Source organism: Tamandua tetradactyla, chromosome 4 (assembly GCF_023851605.1).
Source record: "Tamandua tetradactyla isolate mTamTet1 chromosome 4, mTamTet1.pri, whole genome shotgun sequence".
Classification (NCBI taxonomy): Eukaryota; Metazoa; Chordata; class Mammalia; order Pilosa; family Myrmecophagidae; genus Tamandua; species Tamandua tetradactyla.
Genome location: NC_135330.1, coordinates 75,038,858 through 75,056,782, shown reverse-complemented (window position 1 = coordinate 75,056,782; position 17,925 = coordinate 75,038,858). Strand labels below are relative to the sequence as shown.

Here is a 17,925-nt window from a genome sequence, read left to right as displayed (position 1 = left end):
ATTTCAAATACTCATTTAGAAAGAAGTGAAAGCTGTAAGAATTGAATTTGCCTTCAGAAAAACATGCATCTCGTCACTCAGTCTTAGAAATGTTTGCCTTTTCAAGTTGTTCCTCTTTTTCTAGTTCATCCCTTGGTTATCAGCTGTGGCACAGTATATTTTCTAACACTGGCCAGGAACTCAACTCCTTTGCCCTTCTCACAGTGTGATCTTGTCACTCCACCATTAAAAGGGGGAGTCTGTGTACCTTCGCCCTGAAGGTGGGTGGAATCTTGTGCCTGTCGTCATCCTTGTGTGTGGATGTGATGTCATGTGAATTCCGGAAATAGACTTGAAGGCAACTCAGCTTCCTCCTAGCTCTCTTTGTTAGCTCTCTTTCTTGATATGCTTGGTCTTGGAACTGAGAATTCATGCTGTGAGGAAGCACAGGCTAATTGGAGAGGCTCATTCTAGATGACAGGGCCAGCTGAGGTCCTACCTGACAGACAACATGAACTAGCTTTCATGTACGTGAGGAAGACTTGGGGATGATTCCATCTGACTGCAGATTTCATCAGACTGCACCTGCATGGAAAATCTCGAAAACAGTGAGAACTGTTTGGCTGAGCTCTGTCAACCCCAGAACTGTGAGAAATATTAATGATTAGTGTTGTTTTATGCTGTTGTGTTGGGGGCAGGGAGTGGTTTGCTATGGAAGTGGAGCCATCTAAATGAAAGTCTTGAAAATAAAAGCAACTGACTTAATTGTAGAAAAAGAATATATTACTGACATTAAATGTTAAGGATACTTCATACTATATTTTGTCAAAATAGAGAAGGGGTCAGAGAGAATAAGAAAAAAATGTTGCACTTCTTCTATGTCTTCGCATTTAGCTTTATTCCTTTTCAATAAATAACTAGGATTGTTAAACATCTCTAAACATCCTTCCAGCAGCTCTCTATGGAGGGTGTAACACTAGTTGTCTTAATTTGCCAGGGCTGTTCTGACAAATGCCACACAATGGCTTGGTTTACAATGACAGAAATTTATTGTCTTATGATTTTGGAAGCAGAAACCCAGTGTCAAAGTACTGGTAAGACTTGCTTTCTTCCAGAGTCTGCAGTGTGACAGCATTCCTCCATTACATGGTGATTTCTCTCTTCTTGTACTTGCTTCTCTGATTTCCACTGACCTCTGACTTCCACTGATTCTGCATCCAAATTTCCTTTACTTATAAGAACTTTAAACGTATGGATTAAGGACCGAGCCATTATAATTTGGCCTCATCTTAAATAAGCTCTTTGAAGACCCTAGTCATAAATGGGTTCACGTTCATACCCTAACTCACCTTGACATATTCAAAGGTAGTATTCACAAATGGGTTCGTACCTACAGAACCAGAGGTTGGGGTTTGAATATGTCTTTTGTGTGTGACATGAGTGAATCCTGAACATTAGACTTCACCACATCATGGTCAGAAAACTAGCTGCTAAGTATTTGAGTCACATGGTTGTCAGCCAGATTCATATTGAATTGAAAAGGATTGATGCAATGCTCAAATGAAGATTGCTTTGAGATGTGGGCAAAAATCAAGGGAGTATTGAAGACAGCATGCAAAATTCACTTGGTCTATGAACACTATAAAGCTCACAGCTTCCTTCTCACCTTACATTGGATAGTAAAGAAATGAGTAGAAAATCTTGGAACTCTAAAGCCCCAAAGCCATCACATACCTCCTAGATTGAATTCTCCCTTGCAAGAAAGTGGAAATAAAAGCCCAAAGTCAGGAGAACTTGCAGAATGCCAATATTAATCTTGTAGCTTTAGACACTTTTATACAATGGCAAAATAAAAAGGGACCTAAAAAGCTATGCAGTGTAAAGCTTACTGTTCATGAAGGGATCTAGAGGAACTATCCTACTTTAAACAATGTCTAGGAAAGGAAATCGCACTGTTTTTATCTTAGTAAGTGTTTCAAGGTCTAAATTTTTTAATGTCATAAAAGTTCTGATTAGAGTCACACGTACACATGAATTAAATACATATGCGCCCACACATAATCTCTGGGGAGTGAATAGACAAACCACAAAATCAATGACATGTTTTAACATCAGAATGTATAGTTAAAACCCATATTAGCTCTAACTAGTTTTAAACTTCTTTCATGCTACTCCAGTCCCTTATTGCCTCCCACCCCTGCCTTTTTTTACATTTAGTCTATTTTGGATGGATTTTCAAATTAGATATTTCCCTTCTTTCTGGCAAAATACATGGAGACCTCAGTCTATGCTTTTATCAAACATTTTAATTCATTATTCTCATTTACTGTAATTGCCCATCACAATAGGTGTGTAATAGATGTCAGTTGGGGAAGCACTAACTATACAGAAATGCAGCTTGGATTATTCTATCTTTCATATGAATAAATTCATCAATAGGATGTTCTAGCCTTAGGTAAGGACTTAAATTCGTGGGTATTCACAAAATGTAGCACATAGTTGAAAATATCCTAAGGTTTTTGCTGCTCTTTAAAGACCACTTCCTCCAGTTCAAATATTTAAGTAGCATGTTAATAGTTTTTAATATAGTTTTAAAATGTTTTGATCACCTACATTTCTATAAATATCCTAACAAATATTCTAAAACCATGTGCTTAAAGTTTATACATACACTAGATATACATATGTAGTTAGGAATGATATGCATTATTTATTTAGTATATGCAGGCAGAATATATGAAAATGAAAGAAAATGGATATTATAAAAAGTGAGATTTAGCTTCTGGTCATGCATACGTTGGAGTAAGTTGCTCCGGGGCTCTGTCTTCCAACAGAAACTTTAAACAACAAACGAGATCTGATAAAACCATCTTTCTCAAAGCTTTGGAACACAGTTAAAGGATTTTAGAAACAAAGCAAGGGCAGAATCAAGAAAAGTGTAACTTAAAAATGGTAAGATCTTATAACAGCCTGTCTGGCCCCTCCTTTATCCCTTCGGTGGCTTAGCATGGAGTTGTCCCATGCTCCCATGGCAGATCTAGAGGGAGCAGAGTAATTGTGATGCACATACTGGGAATATATATGTCTGTGCCAATCTGTCTGCTGGCATCTAAAGGGCTGAACCAGGACACTCATTGCAGGATTGCTGTCCCCAAACTGGCCAAGCTTGTAAAGGCAGCTCACGGAGCTCTCCTACAGAGCTCCAAAGAAGAGTCAAATCACAGCTGCCTGGGGCAGGGACATACGGTGCAGTGCCTGGGACCAAGAAGAAACATTGTTTTTGGAGAAAAGTGGACATTTGGATCTGTATAAAAGGGGGAATTCCTAGGGTCATGCACACATTTACAAGACAGGATGCATGTGCAGAAAAGATTGGGGAAGACCCTAAACTTCCTCCTTAGGGTATTCTCTACATTTGTTGTTAGGGCAGGTAAACTAATGGACTACTTATTCAATCCAATCTTCAAAGTCCGAGGAAGGTGTCTTCTTTTCCTTTCCCTCCTCTTCCTCTTCCTCCTCCACCTCCTCCTTCTCCTCCTCCTCCTTCTGTTAGATCCTGGCATTCAAGGAAATATCTATCATAATACTAGCTGGATAGAAGCTCAAGAAACAGATACTTCAGTGCTAAATTCCAGAGATAATACATTAAAATATCAAAATGTCTAGGTTGCAACAAAATATTATAAAACATACAATGAAACAGCTCTTTTGCTTGTGCAAAGAGCAGAATAAAGAATTAGAAATCATCAGTGAGGAAAACCAGAAAAAGATTGAAAAAAAAAGTCCTGAAAATGTTCAGAGAAACCAAGGAAAACATGGATGAAGTACTAAAAGAAATCAAGGAAACAATAGATGAACACAAAGGTAATGCCACTACAGTGATAGAAATCATGAAAAGGAAACAAAAAGTGTTGAAGACCACAGTGGCAGAAATAAAAAAATTCCCTAGAAGGGCTCAACAGCAGATTGGAACTGACAGAAGAAAGAGGCAGTGTACTTGAAGATAAGACTATTTAAATTATTCAGTCTGAGGAGCAGGAAGGCAAAAAAATTGAAGAAAAGTGGATAGAGCCTGAGAGACTTGTTGGACACATCAGATATGCCAGTGTATGCATTGTGGGGGTTCGGAAATAAAAGAGAGACTATTTCAAGAAATAATGGCTGAAAATTCTCTAAACTTTATGGAAGACATGAATTTATACATCTAAGGAGCTTAATGAATTTCAAAAAAGATAGTCTCGAATAGTTCCACCCTGAGACATATCATAATCAAGTGGTCAAATACCAAAAATAAACTGCAAGAGAGAAGCAACGTATCATATACAAAGGAACCTAAATAAGACTAAATGCTGATTTCTCACTAGAAACCGTGGAGGCAAGAAGGCAGTGAGATGACATATTTAGAGTGTTAAAGCCAAAAAATTGCCAATCAAGAATTCTATATTCAGAAGAACTAGAGAAAGAACAGCAAATTAACCCCAAAGCAAGCAAAAGGGAAGAAATAATGAAGATTAGAGAAAAAATAAATGAAATTGAGAACATAAAAACAATCGAGAAAATCAACAAAATGAGAAGTTGGTTCTGTGAGAAAATCAATAAGATTGGTAGACCCTTAGTGAGGTTGAAAAAAAGAAGAAGAGAGAGGACGCAAATAAATAAAAGCATTAATGGAAGAGGAGACATAACCACTGACCCCACAGAAATAAAGGAAGTAATGACAAAGGATACTATGAACAACTTTATGCTAATAAATTCGACAATGTAGATGAAATGGACAACTTCCTAGAAAGGCATGAACATCCGACACTGACTCGAGAAGAAATAGATGACTTCAACAAACCAATCACAAGTAAAGAGATTGAATCAGCCATTAAGAAGCTCCTCAAGAATTCTATATTCAGTAAAACTGACTTTTAAAAATGAGGGAGAGATTAAGACATTCCTAGACAAACAAAAGTTGAAGGAGTTCATCATCATTTCACTGGCCCGACAAGAAATGCTAAAGGAAGTTATTCAAGGTGAAAGGAAAGGACACTAGACAATAAATTGAAGTTGTGTGAAAAAATAAAGATCTCTGAAAAAGGCAGCAGCATGGGCAAATGCCAGTCCTATTGTACTTTTGGTGAGTAAACCTACTTCATACTTCTTACAGCATCTAAAATACAAATGCATAGAAAGTAAAGACAAATTAATAGTTTGCATTGATAATGAATTAACATGTACCTTGTGGCAAGAATTACTTAAAGGTGGGGGGGGTGGAGGGGTATAGGAACATAGTTTGTGTATGCTATTGAAATTAAGCTGGTATCAAGGTTGTTAAAGATTTAGAATTTAAAACATAAGCCCCATGAAACCACAAAGAAAAACATGGACAGAAAGAAATGAGAAGGGATTCTATGGGATTCACTACAAAATTGGACAAAGGTCTTGAATAGACATTTCTCAAAAGAAAATATACAAAAGGAAAATAAGCAAACGAAAAGATACTCAGTATCCTTAGCAATTAGGGGAATTCAAATAAAAACCACAATGAGACACCAACTCACAACCACTAAGAAAAGCTATTTTTTTGTAAAGGAAAAATAACAAGTGCTGGTGAGGATGCAGAGAAATAGGAACCTCAGTATATTATTTATGAGAATATAAAATGGTGCAGTAACTGTGGAAAACAGTTTGGTGGTTCCTCAGAAAATTAATCGTGAAACTACTATATGAACTGGCAATCCCACTTCTAGGGATATGCACAAAATAGGCACGCAAACAGACACTTGAACACTAATATTCATGGCAGCATTATTCACAATAGCCAAAAGATGGCCAACTCAAATGTTCAGTCAAAGATGAATGGATAAACAAAACGTGTAATATATATATGATGAATATTATTCAGGCATAAAAAAGGAGGAAGTTTTGATATAAGCTACTACATGAATGAATCTTGAAGACATCTTGTTAAAGCAAATTAAGTCAGAAACAAAGGTGGAGATATTATATGATTCCACTTATATGAAATAGCTAAAATAGGCAAATTCATAGAAACTGAAAGTAGAGAACAGGTAACTGGGAGTGGGAGAGGGGAAATGGGGAGTTAATGCGTATGGGTGCAGGATTTCTGTTTGGGATGATAGGAAAGTTTTGATCGTGGATGGTGGTGAGGGTAGCACAATATTGTGAGTGAGATTAATCCCATTTAGCGCTGTGCTTGGGAGTGTTGAGGTGGGAAAGTTCATGCTGTATATATGTTTCCGCAATCTACAAAACAGAAAGAGAAAGAGATCAATGAGACAGTAACAACTAAAGGCAGTATGTGATCTCAGACTGGATCTAGTAATGGAGAAGAAAATACCCAAATGGACATTACTGGGACACATACATGAAAAATACTGGAATATAGACACTGAGCTTTATAAATTTCTTGTACTTGATAACTGCGCTTATGATGGGTGCATAAATGAATATCTTTGTTCTTAGGAAAAGTACATGGCAATCTTAAGTGTTTGAGGATCATGATGTATAAACCTCATCTCAAATGCTTAGAAAATAAATACACAGAAAGACAGATGAAACATAGATAGATAGATAGAAAAATAGATAGAATGATAAAGCAAATGTTTCAAAAAATTAAAAATTGGTGGATCTATGTGTCTGGGTGGGGATATGTTGGCGTTCTCTGTATGGGGTATGTAATATTTTTACACCTCTTCCCTAAATTTGAAATTGTTTCGAAACAAGATTTTTTAAGAAGTGAGATTTAACCTGTTTTCTTAAAAATGGCAAAATCGATTGCCATAGAAAAGCTTCTGTCGATAAACATTTGGTCCATATTTGGCAGAATTTCCAAACATAACATATAAAATCTGAAGCATTCTATCTAAACCTCATTATTTTAGAAAAGCACTTTCTTATCCCAGGTGCCTTTCTGTATTTTTTTTCAATAACATTAAATAAACCACACTTTTATAATACAGTTCATAGGTCAATGCTATCTTAATGCATGTCTAGTTCTTTATTTAATTAGCAGAGAATAATAAATCATAGCACTAAGCAAGTCAGAGCAGAAACAAACCACCAATGGCACAGTGTGGGTAGGGGAAGTGATTTATTTCTCATTGTTATACATCACTGTTGAAATCTGTCAACGAGCTTCAAGGTCAACTATAAAAGTGTCAATAAATAGGATGAAATCCAGAGCTCATGCTGGCGAACAGTAGAGAATAATCAGCAAACATTCATTTCCTTGGTTGAGATAATGAGGCACTCACAGAGACACAACTTCGCGTGATTTTCTTTTATGCTGCTCCAAGTTCATGGATAGCACTCCTGTAACGCTGTGGGAATACCAGAAGCTTTGTAGTAACTTCAGCCTTGGACTACATCATGGGATTAAAATGGTATCAGATATGGTTAGTTGAACAGCACTCGCTGAGCTTGTGCTGTGAAGAGAAACTTTTACACTAGGCTGGAAGAATTTCCTTAAGTAAGAATTGGGAAAGATGAAGAAGCGGGACGAATCAGCCAGGAGACATTGGAGATCAGGGAAAATCATAAGGGAGGTGCTGAATTTAAACAAAGCAGGAAGATTCGGAGAAATTCTTATTCACTTAGGGAAACTGTTCCTCAAGTCCCAGGCTTTCCTTCTGCTTTGCCCCTTGTTCTGGCTTTTTTCAATGCGGACTTCAGATAAATCTCTTTTTCCTGAATTCCTGCTATTCCCTTTTTCGTGGCCTTTATAGAAGCCTGGAATAAGAATCGACACGCAAGCTAGTTTGAAGCTGTATTAATCCTGTAATTTCTCCTCTTCCTCTGTCAGCTATATCTCACATGAACACTCATTTTATCCTCCTCATTCCTGAATGGGTTTGTGGTGATTGTAAATACTAAACCCCAAACTTGGAATGCAAGTTCTAAAAGACAACAGTTTTTACTTGTGAATTTATTATGTTAAAAGCCACACAAACTCTATAAATGAAACCACATTTAAATGCTCCTTTAGTTGGCTGCTTTTGCAGAAATTTAATTTTGCCCATGATGACCGACTGATTGTCCTGCTTAATTAGAAGTTCATGTTGGAAATATGTGCCAGTGGATTACCTGAATGAGTACTAGTGTCCTGCAATTTTATTCCTCACTTGAATAAAGAGGATTTCTTAAACATATAACTATATTCGATTTCCTTTTTATATTGAAATGACTTGTTTCTATAAACACACATCAGAAAAATATTTGTAGACTCTAACCATTAATTAGTTGTTTAGGAAATATGTACAATATGCATATAATATAATATGCACAATATGTGCAATTGTGTGGTATTGGTCACATGGGAAAATACTCTGCTCTCACTCTTCCACAACACATGGATTGTTACTGTGTCTGTTCTGGTTGTCTTGTTCCGATGCTAAAAAAAAAAAAAAAGACAGGAGGGTGGCTTCTTATATTAGCAGAGTAGCGGAACTTGTCTATGTCAAAGTTTCTAGAATTCCGTCAAACTCCCCAATGGCTCAATAGAACTCATAACTCTTTTATAGGAAGAGAAACTTTTTCTTTTTTTTTTTTTTTTTGCATGTGCAGACACTGGGAAATGAACCCAGGTCTCTGGCATAGCAGGTGAGAACTCAGCCTGCTGAGCCACCGAGGCCCACCCTGTAGGAAGAGAAACTTAAATCTTACAGTTATAAAAGTGACTTTAAGGGCTGATGCACTGTGAGTTGTAAATATACTCACATTCTAAAAAGATAGAAGTATTTTGAGATGAAATGTTAAAATTGGAAAGCCCTTAGAGCCCATCTAATCCCACTCAAGGCACAATGTCAGAATCCCTCATTTCTTCCAGCAACAGATCATAACTTATTTCACAGATCTTTCTGAGAATTGGGTGAAAAGTATGGATCTTGCCCAAAACAAACATACACCTTCATAACACGAGTTCTACATTCAGACAATAGTGTCCTTTATTCATTCATCAAACAAGTATTAACTGAGCACCTACTATGTAATGTACGAGGTACTCTTCCAGACATTGGAAAGACAATGATGAATTCCTGCCCTCATTGAACTCCCATTCTGCTGCTAGTATTACTGGATTTTCCCTGGTCTAAATTCAATATTTTGAATATCAGTGCCAAAATTATACATTTCGAGGGTAAGCCAGAACAATAATGAACTGCCGAAACATGCCATTCTTGCCAAACTATGAACTGTAAAAATAAGAGCTTATGTCATGAGCTAGTAGGGCTCCTTGCTGGAAACAAGAGGCCATCTGCTCAGTCTAACATGCCTTGTCACACTCATTCGTAGTCATGCTGTTGAAGTCAGGCATTTTTCCACTGAATAACCAGCCTGCCAAGTCTTAGAGGGTTACTGGGAGGCTTAAATGAGATGCTGTAAATAAAGCACCCAGCACTGGTAGCTCTTGTAGTTATCACTGATGATCTACTATGGCCCTGCTCCCCTCCGGTTATGAAATCCCTTTAAATATGAACCAGCAGTTTTTGAAATAAATATGATTCAAGCTAATGGAGTGAGCAAATGATGACTGCCTAAAGAATGGCAGGTGTGTGGGTACGAGTTTGCATGTGTGCATATGCATTTGTACTTTTCAAAATTTGCTTTCCCTCCTTGCCAGAAAAATAATGCTAGTTTGGAACTGTGCTTTCCCAATTTCCATGTTTAATTATAATCCAATCCCATAGGACTATCCATTCTGAATTTTGTTTAATGAGAACCTCAGTGAATAGAATTCAGTTCATTTTGAAATAGACTGACCAGACATGCCTTAAGGGTCAATTAATTCCTCAGGTGCACTGATATCTTACTTAACAATCTGAAGCACTCTGTAATTGGTCCTTCATACATGCCCAATCATGTTTGTTTCAGAAGCTCAGTTTCTCCAAGTTCGAAGCAGAATTTTCATATTTTAAGAATACTTATTTACTGGTTTTCACAGGCCTTTCAGGTGGTTAGTAGTTGATGAAATACCCTATACCCCTTCGCTCTACCATTTCTTTACCAATTTCAGGGCTTGGCAATTATAGATCAGCCTGAGGAATGCAATAACTTCTAATACAATGCTTAGATCTGTAGTATTTTACATTTGTTTGAAGACTGATGAGTGATAACTTTTCTCCATCACTTGGTGGAACAAAGGTATAAAATATGATAGAGGAATATAATCTGAAAGTGTTAGATGTGTTACATTTGCATGATAGACTAGCTAGGGCCCTTATTCTACTGATTTTTTTCCTTCATTGAGAATTAGGTATTCTTCAATGTGACTGTATGAAAGAGAAAGAAAGAAAGAAAGAAAAAAGAATTAGTTATGCTTATTCTGCTCTCTCCTGCAATATGGCATTGTTTTTATAATGCTATTTTCTAGATTTGTATTTAGCGTGTAGCTGACAAGTTAGCATCATTAACCCATTTAAATCAACATAATCAGTCTAAGATTAGGAACTTTTTTTTTTCCTCCCTGACTGTTCTTTACCCAGCATGGAGCCTGGCTCACTGTGGGTGCTCAATAGACAATTTTTGAATTTAGTATATGACTCATCATATGTCAGTAGTCTCATAACTTCTGTCTTAAGCAATATGTCATCACTTTGAATAGCTGGTAATCCACAGCAATCAGGAAACATCACACAGCATTCCTCTAATTTGAATTTGTTCAGCCGACTTTCCCAGGAAGCGCCTGGTACTATGGTATTGAAAGGAGAAAACTAAAGAGCAGGAGATAGAAAGGAAAGAATCAGATACAATTACTCGAGTATGGACCTGTGCAAGTTTCACAGCCATACCAATAAATTTTGCATTGGCAGATTGCTCTGCGGGTAGTTACCTGGCAAGCATGTGTCAGATAGGTTGGCAGCCACAGCTTTCCTTTGAAAATACGACCCATAAAAATGCTAGATCTAAGCCCAAGGCTAAACTGACACACAGATCTTTTAAAGTCAAATTATGGTAGAGAACATCAAGACAGGGTTTTTATGATTCGAAACTAGATTCACCACCACGAATCTGCATGGCAATTAAAGCTAAGTTGCCTCTTCTACCTTAAACATAAATTTTCATACATTGCAGCGTTTCGTATTAAGTTGAAATGCCTATCACGTATCACGTACATGGTCTGGAAATATGGCAGAGCATAAACTTGTGAGCTTGCTTGGGCATTTTGAAAATGCTCTTCATTCTTGGGGTCTTTTTAGAAAGTGTTGTTGCTTGTTTGTGCAGCTGTAGCTTTTCTCATTGAATGTGCGTTAGGTCCTTTTTTCAAGGAAAGGTTGGGGCTCCTGATGGAAACTGCTGAGACTGTTTAAGATGTTTGCCTCTTATTTGGCTTGAAGACTTTTCTCAGAACAATGCCAATCCACAAAGCAGCCACCGAGCATCTGCCACCGTTGCAGTTTCCCATGGATGGAATATTCCATTCCATCTAGACACAGGCCACGGTAAAGCCTTTTCCTTTTCCCCAGTTTGGAATCACCTCACATTAGTTCACCACCAAACAGCTCTGCGGGAATTGCCCCGTAGGTGAATCTTCGCATTTTCCAGTGCTTATTGTGTCCTTTAGTAGGCCACAAAAAAAAATGGATAAAGAATATAAACTGACAATTCTGAATAGTCAGGAAACATGAGAAGACATGCAGCATTAGTGGCCATGAGGGAAATGGAAATTAATGTGAGGATGGGATACCATTTTTTAAAACAGTCTGAGTACGAAAAAAAAAATGTCTTACAATATTAACTCAGTTTACTACTGAGTAAAGGGGAAAAAGAAATTCTCCGAAATTGCTGGTAAGTAAATTGGTGCAATTCCCTTGGAGAACAGATTTTGAATGCCTATATCACTTCCATCCCTAGAGAGCTTCTCTGGACAAGCATTCAAATAAGTTTACATAGAGGTATACTTGAGGTATTGCTACATTGTTTTCTATACTTTTAAAAAAGGAAATAAGAAAAGTATATATCAACAGAGGAATGACAAACAAGCCGCCTATGAACTTCTATGCAGTGATTGAAAAAAAAGGGACTGATGCCTATTGATCACAATTTAATTTTCTCAAAAACATTTCTTTGGGAAAAAATTAAATAGTATATTGTGGGGAAAAAGCTTTTTGAAAACGAAAAGGTACAGAATATCATCATTTATATTAAAAAATAAAAATGAAGTACAAATTTTAAATAGAAGTATTTACTTATGCAAATAGGTGGCTAGTTTTGCAATTGGGCTAGTAGTTTGCAAGGTACTCTTTGATGAAAGTGGTTACCTTAAGAGAAGGGACAGGAAATTGAATGTGATGCTGAAGTGAGATTTGGTTTTCTCTGTAACTTCTGCATATTTTACAGGAAAATGCATTCATGTATTCATTATTAGTTGTGCCATAAAACAAAATGGAAAAATATTCCAGCATCTTTAGACTCAGCTGGGATGGCTTTAAGGAGGTCTCAATAACTAGCAGCTAAGCTAGTGTGGCAGAGAGAAAAATGTTCCCCTCTCCCAAATATGTCAGATCCTAATCCTTGGAACTTTGAATATGTTACATTACATGGTAAAAGGGATGTTGCAAATGTGATTAAGTTAAGAATCTTGAGATGGGAAGGTTTTCCTGTATTATGCATTTCAGCCCAGTGTAATCATTAAGTTTCTTATGGGAGAGAAGCAAAAGGCATAGAGTCAGAGAGAGGGGACAAGGGAAGTAAGTCAGAGAAAGAGAGATTTGAAGATGCCCAATGCTGGCTTTGAAGATAGAAGAAGGGACCACGAGTCAAAGAATGCAAGGCAACAGACTCTCCCCTAATCTTCAGAACAAACACATTTTGAATTTCTGGACCTCGGAACTGTAAAATATGAATTTGTTGTTGCTTTAAGCACCTGGATTTGTGATAATTTGATGAAGCAGCAAAAAAGAAACCAATACAACCAGTTACAATGATAATCTACAAGTCAGTTAGTAAATAATAAGACATCAAAAATAAAAGAGAAGCAGCCTTTATTATAGAATAGCTTTTACTCTATCTCATACAAAGAAATGTTAATTTCAGGATACACTTCAAAGTTTTTATAGATAGTATGCTGAAACAGAAATGATTGAATCCAAATTTTCATACCAGTAACTATTACCATTAAAGATGATTTTAATCACGTTTTATTACTGTGAGAAAAATTTCAATGATATTATCTTGTTTCTGGTCAAGTTGTGAAGACATGTTTTCAGTAGTCTTTATCTTGCTTTCTAGCCTGTTCATCTATTTATCAGTATTAGTCTTAACTGAGATTTGAAGGGGAACATTTTACAGGTTTTTTTCTCAAGACCTGCCATGGTGGTTTCAGCTTTTTAGACAGGTTGTAGACATATAGAATTATTGAGTGTATCTAACTCACTGCGAATAAAATTCTCTTTGGTAAACATGACAAGTCTCTTATAGCTGTTTTATCTTCTCAGATAACAGAAAGTGTAAGGTATGATTTTAAAAAATTCACACAAGGGGCCTTTTAATTCTGTTTGATCTTAGCTTCTACTAATATGGGATTGATCAGCCATATTCACTAGTTGGATTTTTTACATTGACAGTATATTTCCATATTGATATCTCAATTTATTTTCCATCATCAAAAAACACTTGTTTAAAATACCAATGAACCACCCCAGAGCAAATCCACGGATGAAAGCCCCAATGGCTGCCAGTGGGTCTTTGTATTATTTCCCCATTACCTTCAAGTTCAAACATTTCAAAAAGACTTCTTTTTATAGATTATTCTGGAAAGTTTAAAGTGAGGGATATTATTTTTGTAAGAGGAGTACGATGGGGATAGGAGGGATTTAAGATGAACTTTTCTAGCAATGGGATTAGTCTGTTAACATGAAATAAAAACATAAGACACACTGTTCTCTTACCCACTTCTGCTATTAGTGTCATCTTTTTAATTTATAGTGTTTTATGTTTTTTGAGAAAACTGCCTCAAAGACTGTTGCTCAGGCAGAAATCACACCAAGTACAGAGAGAAAAGGGAAGTTTAGGAGACCATGAGAACACACAGTAATGGTTTATATAGGCCAAATCTTGAAGAAGGAGAGTGATTTAAAAAATAATAAAACACAGTCTTTCCTATTTTCAAATTAATTTAATGGAATTATTTTGCTGAGCATCCTCAGAGAAGACAGAATTCTGTTCTGTCTCAACAGTTTCAGTAGTAGCAGGAGCATAGTGACTAGAAAAACAGAATTTGAAGTCAAAAGGATCAGATTTTGAATTCCAGCTCTGCCAGACCCTCGCTGACCTTGGGGAAGTTTCATACCATCCTTTGAGCCTTGGTTTCCTCAACTGTAAAATGTGACTGGGAGCAGCTCCTCCGTTTGCCTGTCGTGAGGATTACGTGAGATATAATACTTTTGGCTTCATGCCTGGCACATCCTAAGGACTCACGAGATGACAAAAAATGATAGTTTCTGTTTCGAAACTACTGCTCTGGCTAACAAAATCTATACACCCAGTTTAAGCTGGTTTCTTAAGGCTTAGGACTTTGTAATTCTAGACTGAATTCATACCGTAATACCTACTTAATTATGCTAGTTAGGCAAGAAGTAAGGTCAGTCAGATCCATTTGTCATTGGGATTTACCAAAACAAATAGTTCTTTTGGATTTTATTATAAATCTAATGTGTATATCACAATTCTCCAGCAATGGAATAACCAAAATAAATTTCTATCAAAAATACAGAAAGATTGATTCTTTTTTTAATTAATTTTTAAATTTTTTTAAAAATCACCAAACAAATGCAAACAATTTTAACTTTTGATCATTACATTCTACATACATAGTCAGTAATTCACAATATCATCACATAGTTGCATATTCATCATCATGATCATTTCTTGGAACATTTGCATCTATTCAGAAAAAGAAATAAAAAGAAAACAGAAAAAAATTCATACATACCATACCCCTCACCCCTCCCTTTCATTGATCACTAGCATTTCAATCTAAATTTATTTTAATGTTTGTTCCCCCTATTATTTATTTTATTCCATGTGTTCTACTCGTCTGTTGATAACATAGATAAAAGGAGCATCAGACACAAGGTTTTCACAATCACATAGTCACATTGTGAAAGCTATATCATTATTCAATCATCATCAAGAAACATGGCTACTGGAACACAGTTCTACATTTTCAGGCAGTTTCCTCCTGCCTCTCCATTACATCTTGATTAACAAGGTGATATCTATTCAATGTGTGAGAACAACCTCCAGGATAACCTCTCGACTCTGTTTGGAATCTCTCAGCCATTGACACTTTATTTTGTCTCATTTCACTCTTTCCCCTTTCGGTCGAGAAAGTTTTCTCAATCCCTTGATGCTGAGTCTCAGCTCATTCTAAGGGTTTTCTCAATCCCTTGATGCTGAGTCTCAGCTCATTCTAGGATTTCTGTCCCACATTGCCAGGAAGGTCCACACCTCTCGGAGTTATGTTCCACATTAACAGGAGGAAGGTGGTGAATTTGCTTGTTGTGTTGGCTGGAGAGAGAGGCCACATCTGAGCAACAAAGGAGGTTCTCTTGGGGATGACTCTTAGGCCTAATTTTAAGTAGGCTTGACCTATCCTTTATGAGGTCAAGTTTCATATGAACAGCCCCCAAGATTGGAGGCTCAGCCTGTGGCTTTGGTTGTATGCACTGCTTGTAAGAATATCAAGAATTCAACTTCGGGAAGTTGAATTTTCCCCCCTTTCTCACCATTCCCCGAAGGGAACTTTGCAAATACTTTTTATTCACTGTTCAACTCACTCTGGGATTTATCGGGGCATCACTCTGAACAAACCAACAAAATCTCATGTCCTACTCAAGACTCATTCATTTTTAGTTATTTTAATATCTTGCTTTTCATATCTTAAGATGACTTTCCTAATTTCAGGTTTATAGATATATTTTTCATAATTATTTTGAAAATTATTTTATATTTGTATTTTTAGTTAATTTGGAACTTATTTTTAAGATTTCTGTGAGGTAGGGTCTTAAATTTATCATTTTAAAAATTAATACACAGTTGTCCCAAAACCATTTAGTGATTAATGTATGATTTTCTTGGTGGTTTGAAAACACCAACTTTATCTTTTACATAATTGCCATATATACATGGAAATTTCTGGATTCTTTGTTCTGATTTATTGATGTGCTATTCTAGTACTATTTTATACTAGGCAGTTTTAATTTCTGAATGTTGATAATATGTTTAGATATGTTTTGATAATCCCCTGTTGTTTTAGCTTGTTAAATGTTGCTAGGATGCAATATACCAGAATTTTGTAAAAGGAAATGTATTAAGTTACAAGTTTACAGCTCTAAGGCTATAAAAGTGGCCAAACTAAGGCATCCATAGAAAGACACCTTGATTCAAGAAAGACCTATGTTTGTCACATGGGAAGGCACATGGACGGCATCTCCATCCTCTCTTGGCTTCTGATTTCAAATGCTCTCTCAGCCCCTGAGGATCCTTCTGGCTTCTGGTTTTCTTAGCATCTCTTGGAAAGGCACATGGTAGTACCTGCTGGCTCTGCATCTCCAAATATCTGTGTCTAGGCATCTGCTCTTTCTGTTGGCACTCCAGCAGAAAGCGTCTCCAAATGTCTCAGTCTATGTCACTTCTGAGCTTCGTCCAAAATGTTTTCTCTTTTTTAAAGGCTGTTTAAAAACTTCCCTCTTGTTAAAAAGGAGTTTGGTAAACTAATCAAGACCCACCTTGAATGGGTGGAGTTACATCTCCATCTAATAAAAAAGGTCACACCCACAATTGAATGGGCCAATTTCCATGGAAACAATCTAATCAAAGGTCCCACCCTACAATATTGAATCAGGATTAAGAAAACATGGCTTTTCTGGGGGAACATAATTTCAAACACTCATTGTTTTTAAAAAATGAATGAGATATGATTTGATATGTATAATGTTTTGATATGAACTTTTTTTAACTTTTTATTTTGAGATAAATTCTAATTTACAGGACAGTTGCAAAATGGTTCAGACCCCATATTAAGTGCCCCAACATATCCCAGCTCACCCTAGATAACCAGATCCATGAATTTTAGCATTTTGCCACCTTTACCATACCGTCCTATCATCTATTTTCTAAACACTTGAGAGCAGGTCGCACACCTCATACTCCTTAAACACATAATATTTCCACATGTATAAACTACAACAGGACATTCACTTATGTAATCACCTTAAGTGTCATTATCAAGTTAAGAACTTTAACCATGATATAAAGCTTACATTCTACATTCCAATTTTTTTTCTTATCCCCCACTAAAGTTCTTTTGAGCTTTTTCTCCTGCATTCTTTGAACCCATCCAGTATCCTTTTCAAATCGTGGAAACATATATGCAACATAGATCTTCCCGTTCCAACCCATCTCAGGCATGTCATTCACTGGATTAATCACTGTTGCAGTGTTGCAGTACCCTCACTACCATCCATTACTATAACTTACCTTCATCTCAAACAGGAAGCCTTCACTCATTTTGTGTAACTCCCCTTTGGCCCTGTTCTCACCCCTGGTAACTTCTATTCTATTTTCTGACTCTTTGAGTTTGCATATTCTTTGATTCATTTTTTGTGTGTGTGTGTGATTACCATGGGTCTTAAATTTAACATCCTAAATCTATAACAATTCTGTTTGCTTTGATACCAACTTGAAAATGTCAATAAGGTACATAAACTATGTTCCTAAACCCTTCCTTCCTACCATAAATTGCATGTTTATAATGTAGGATATTTGGATCCTATAAGAAGTTAAAAGTGAGTTACAAATAAAAAACACAATAGTGCTGGCATTTACGTTTACCTAGGTCGTTATCTTTACCAGAGATACTTATTTCTTCATGTGGCTCCATCAGTTGTATAGTGCCCTTTCCTTTCAACCTGTAGAACTCTCTTTAGCATTTCTTGTAGG

The 17,925-nt window shown here is 36.5% G+C and overlaps 1 long non-coding RNA gene across 1 annotated transcript in view; it reads left to right on the top strand.

Moving 5' to 3' along the window:
• The first annotated feature begins 336 nt into the window (after positions 1–336).
• LOC143681080 (uncharacterized) overlaps positions 337–17,925 on the top strand; it is a 109,817-nt gene continuing 92,228 nt past the window's right edge. The window contains exon 1 of the long non-coding RNA XR_013174350.1: positions 337–626. This is a non-coding gene — a long non-coding RNA (uncharacterized LOC143681080). The remainder of the gene's footprint in view (positions 627–17,925) is intronic.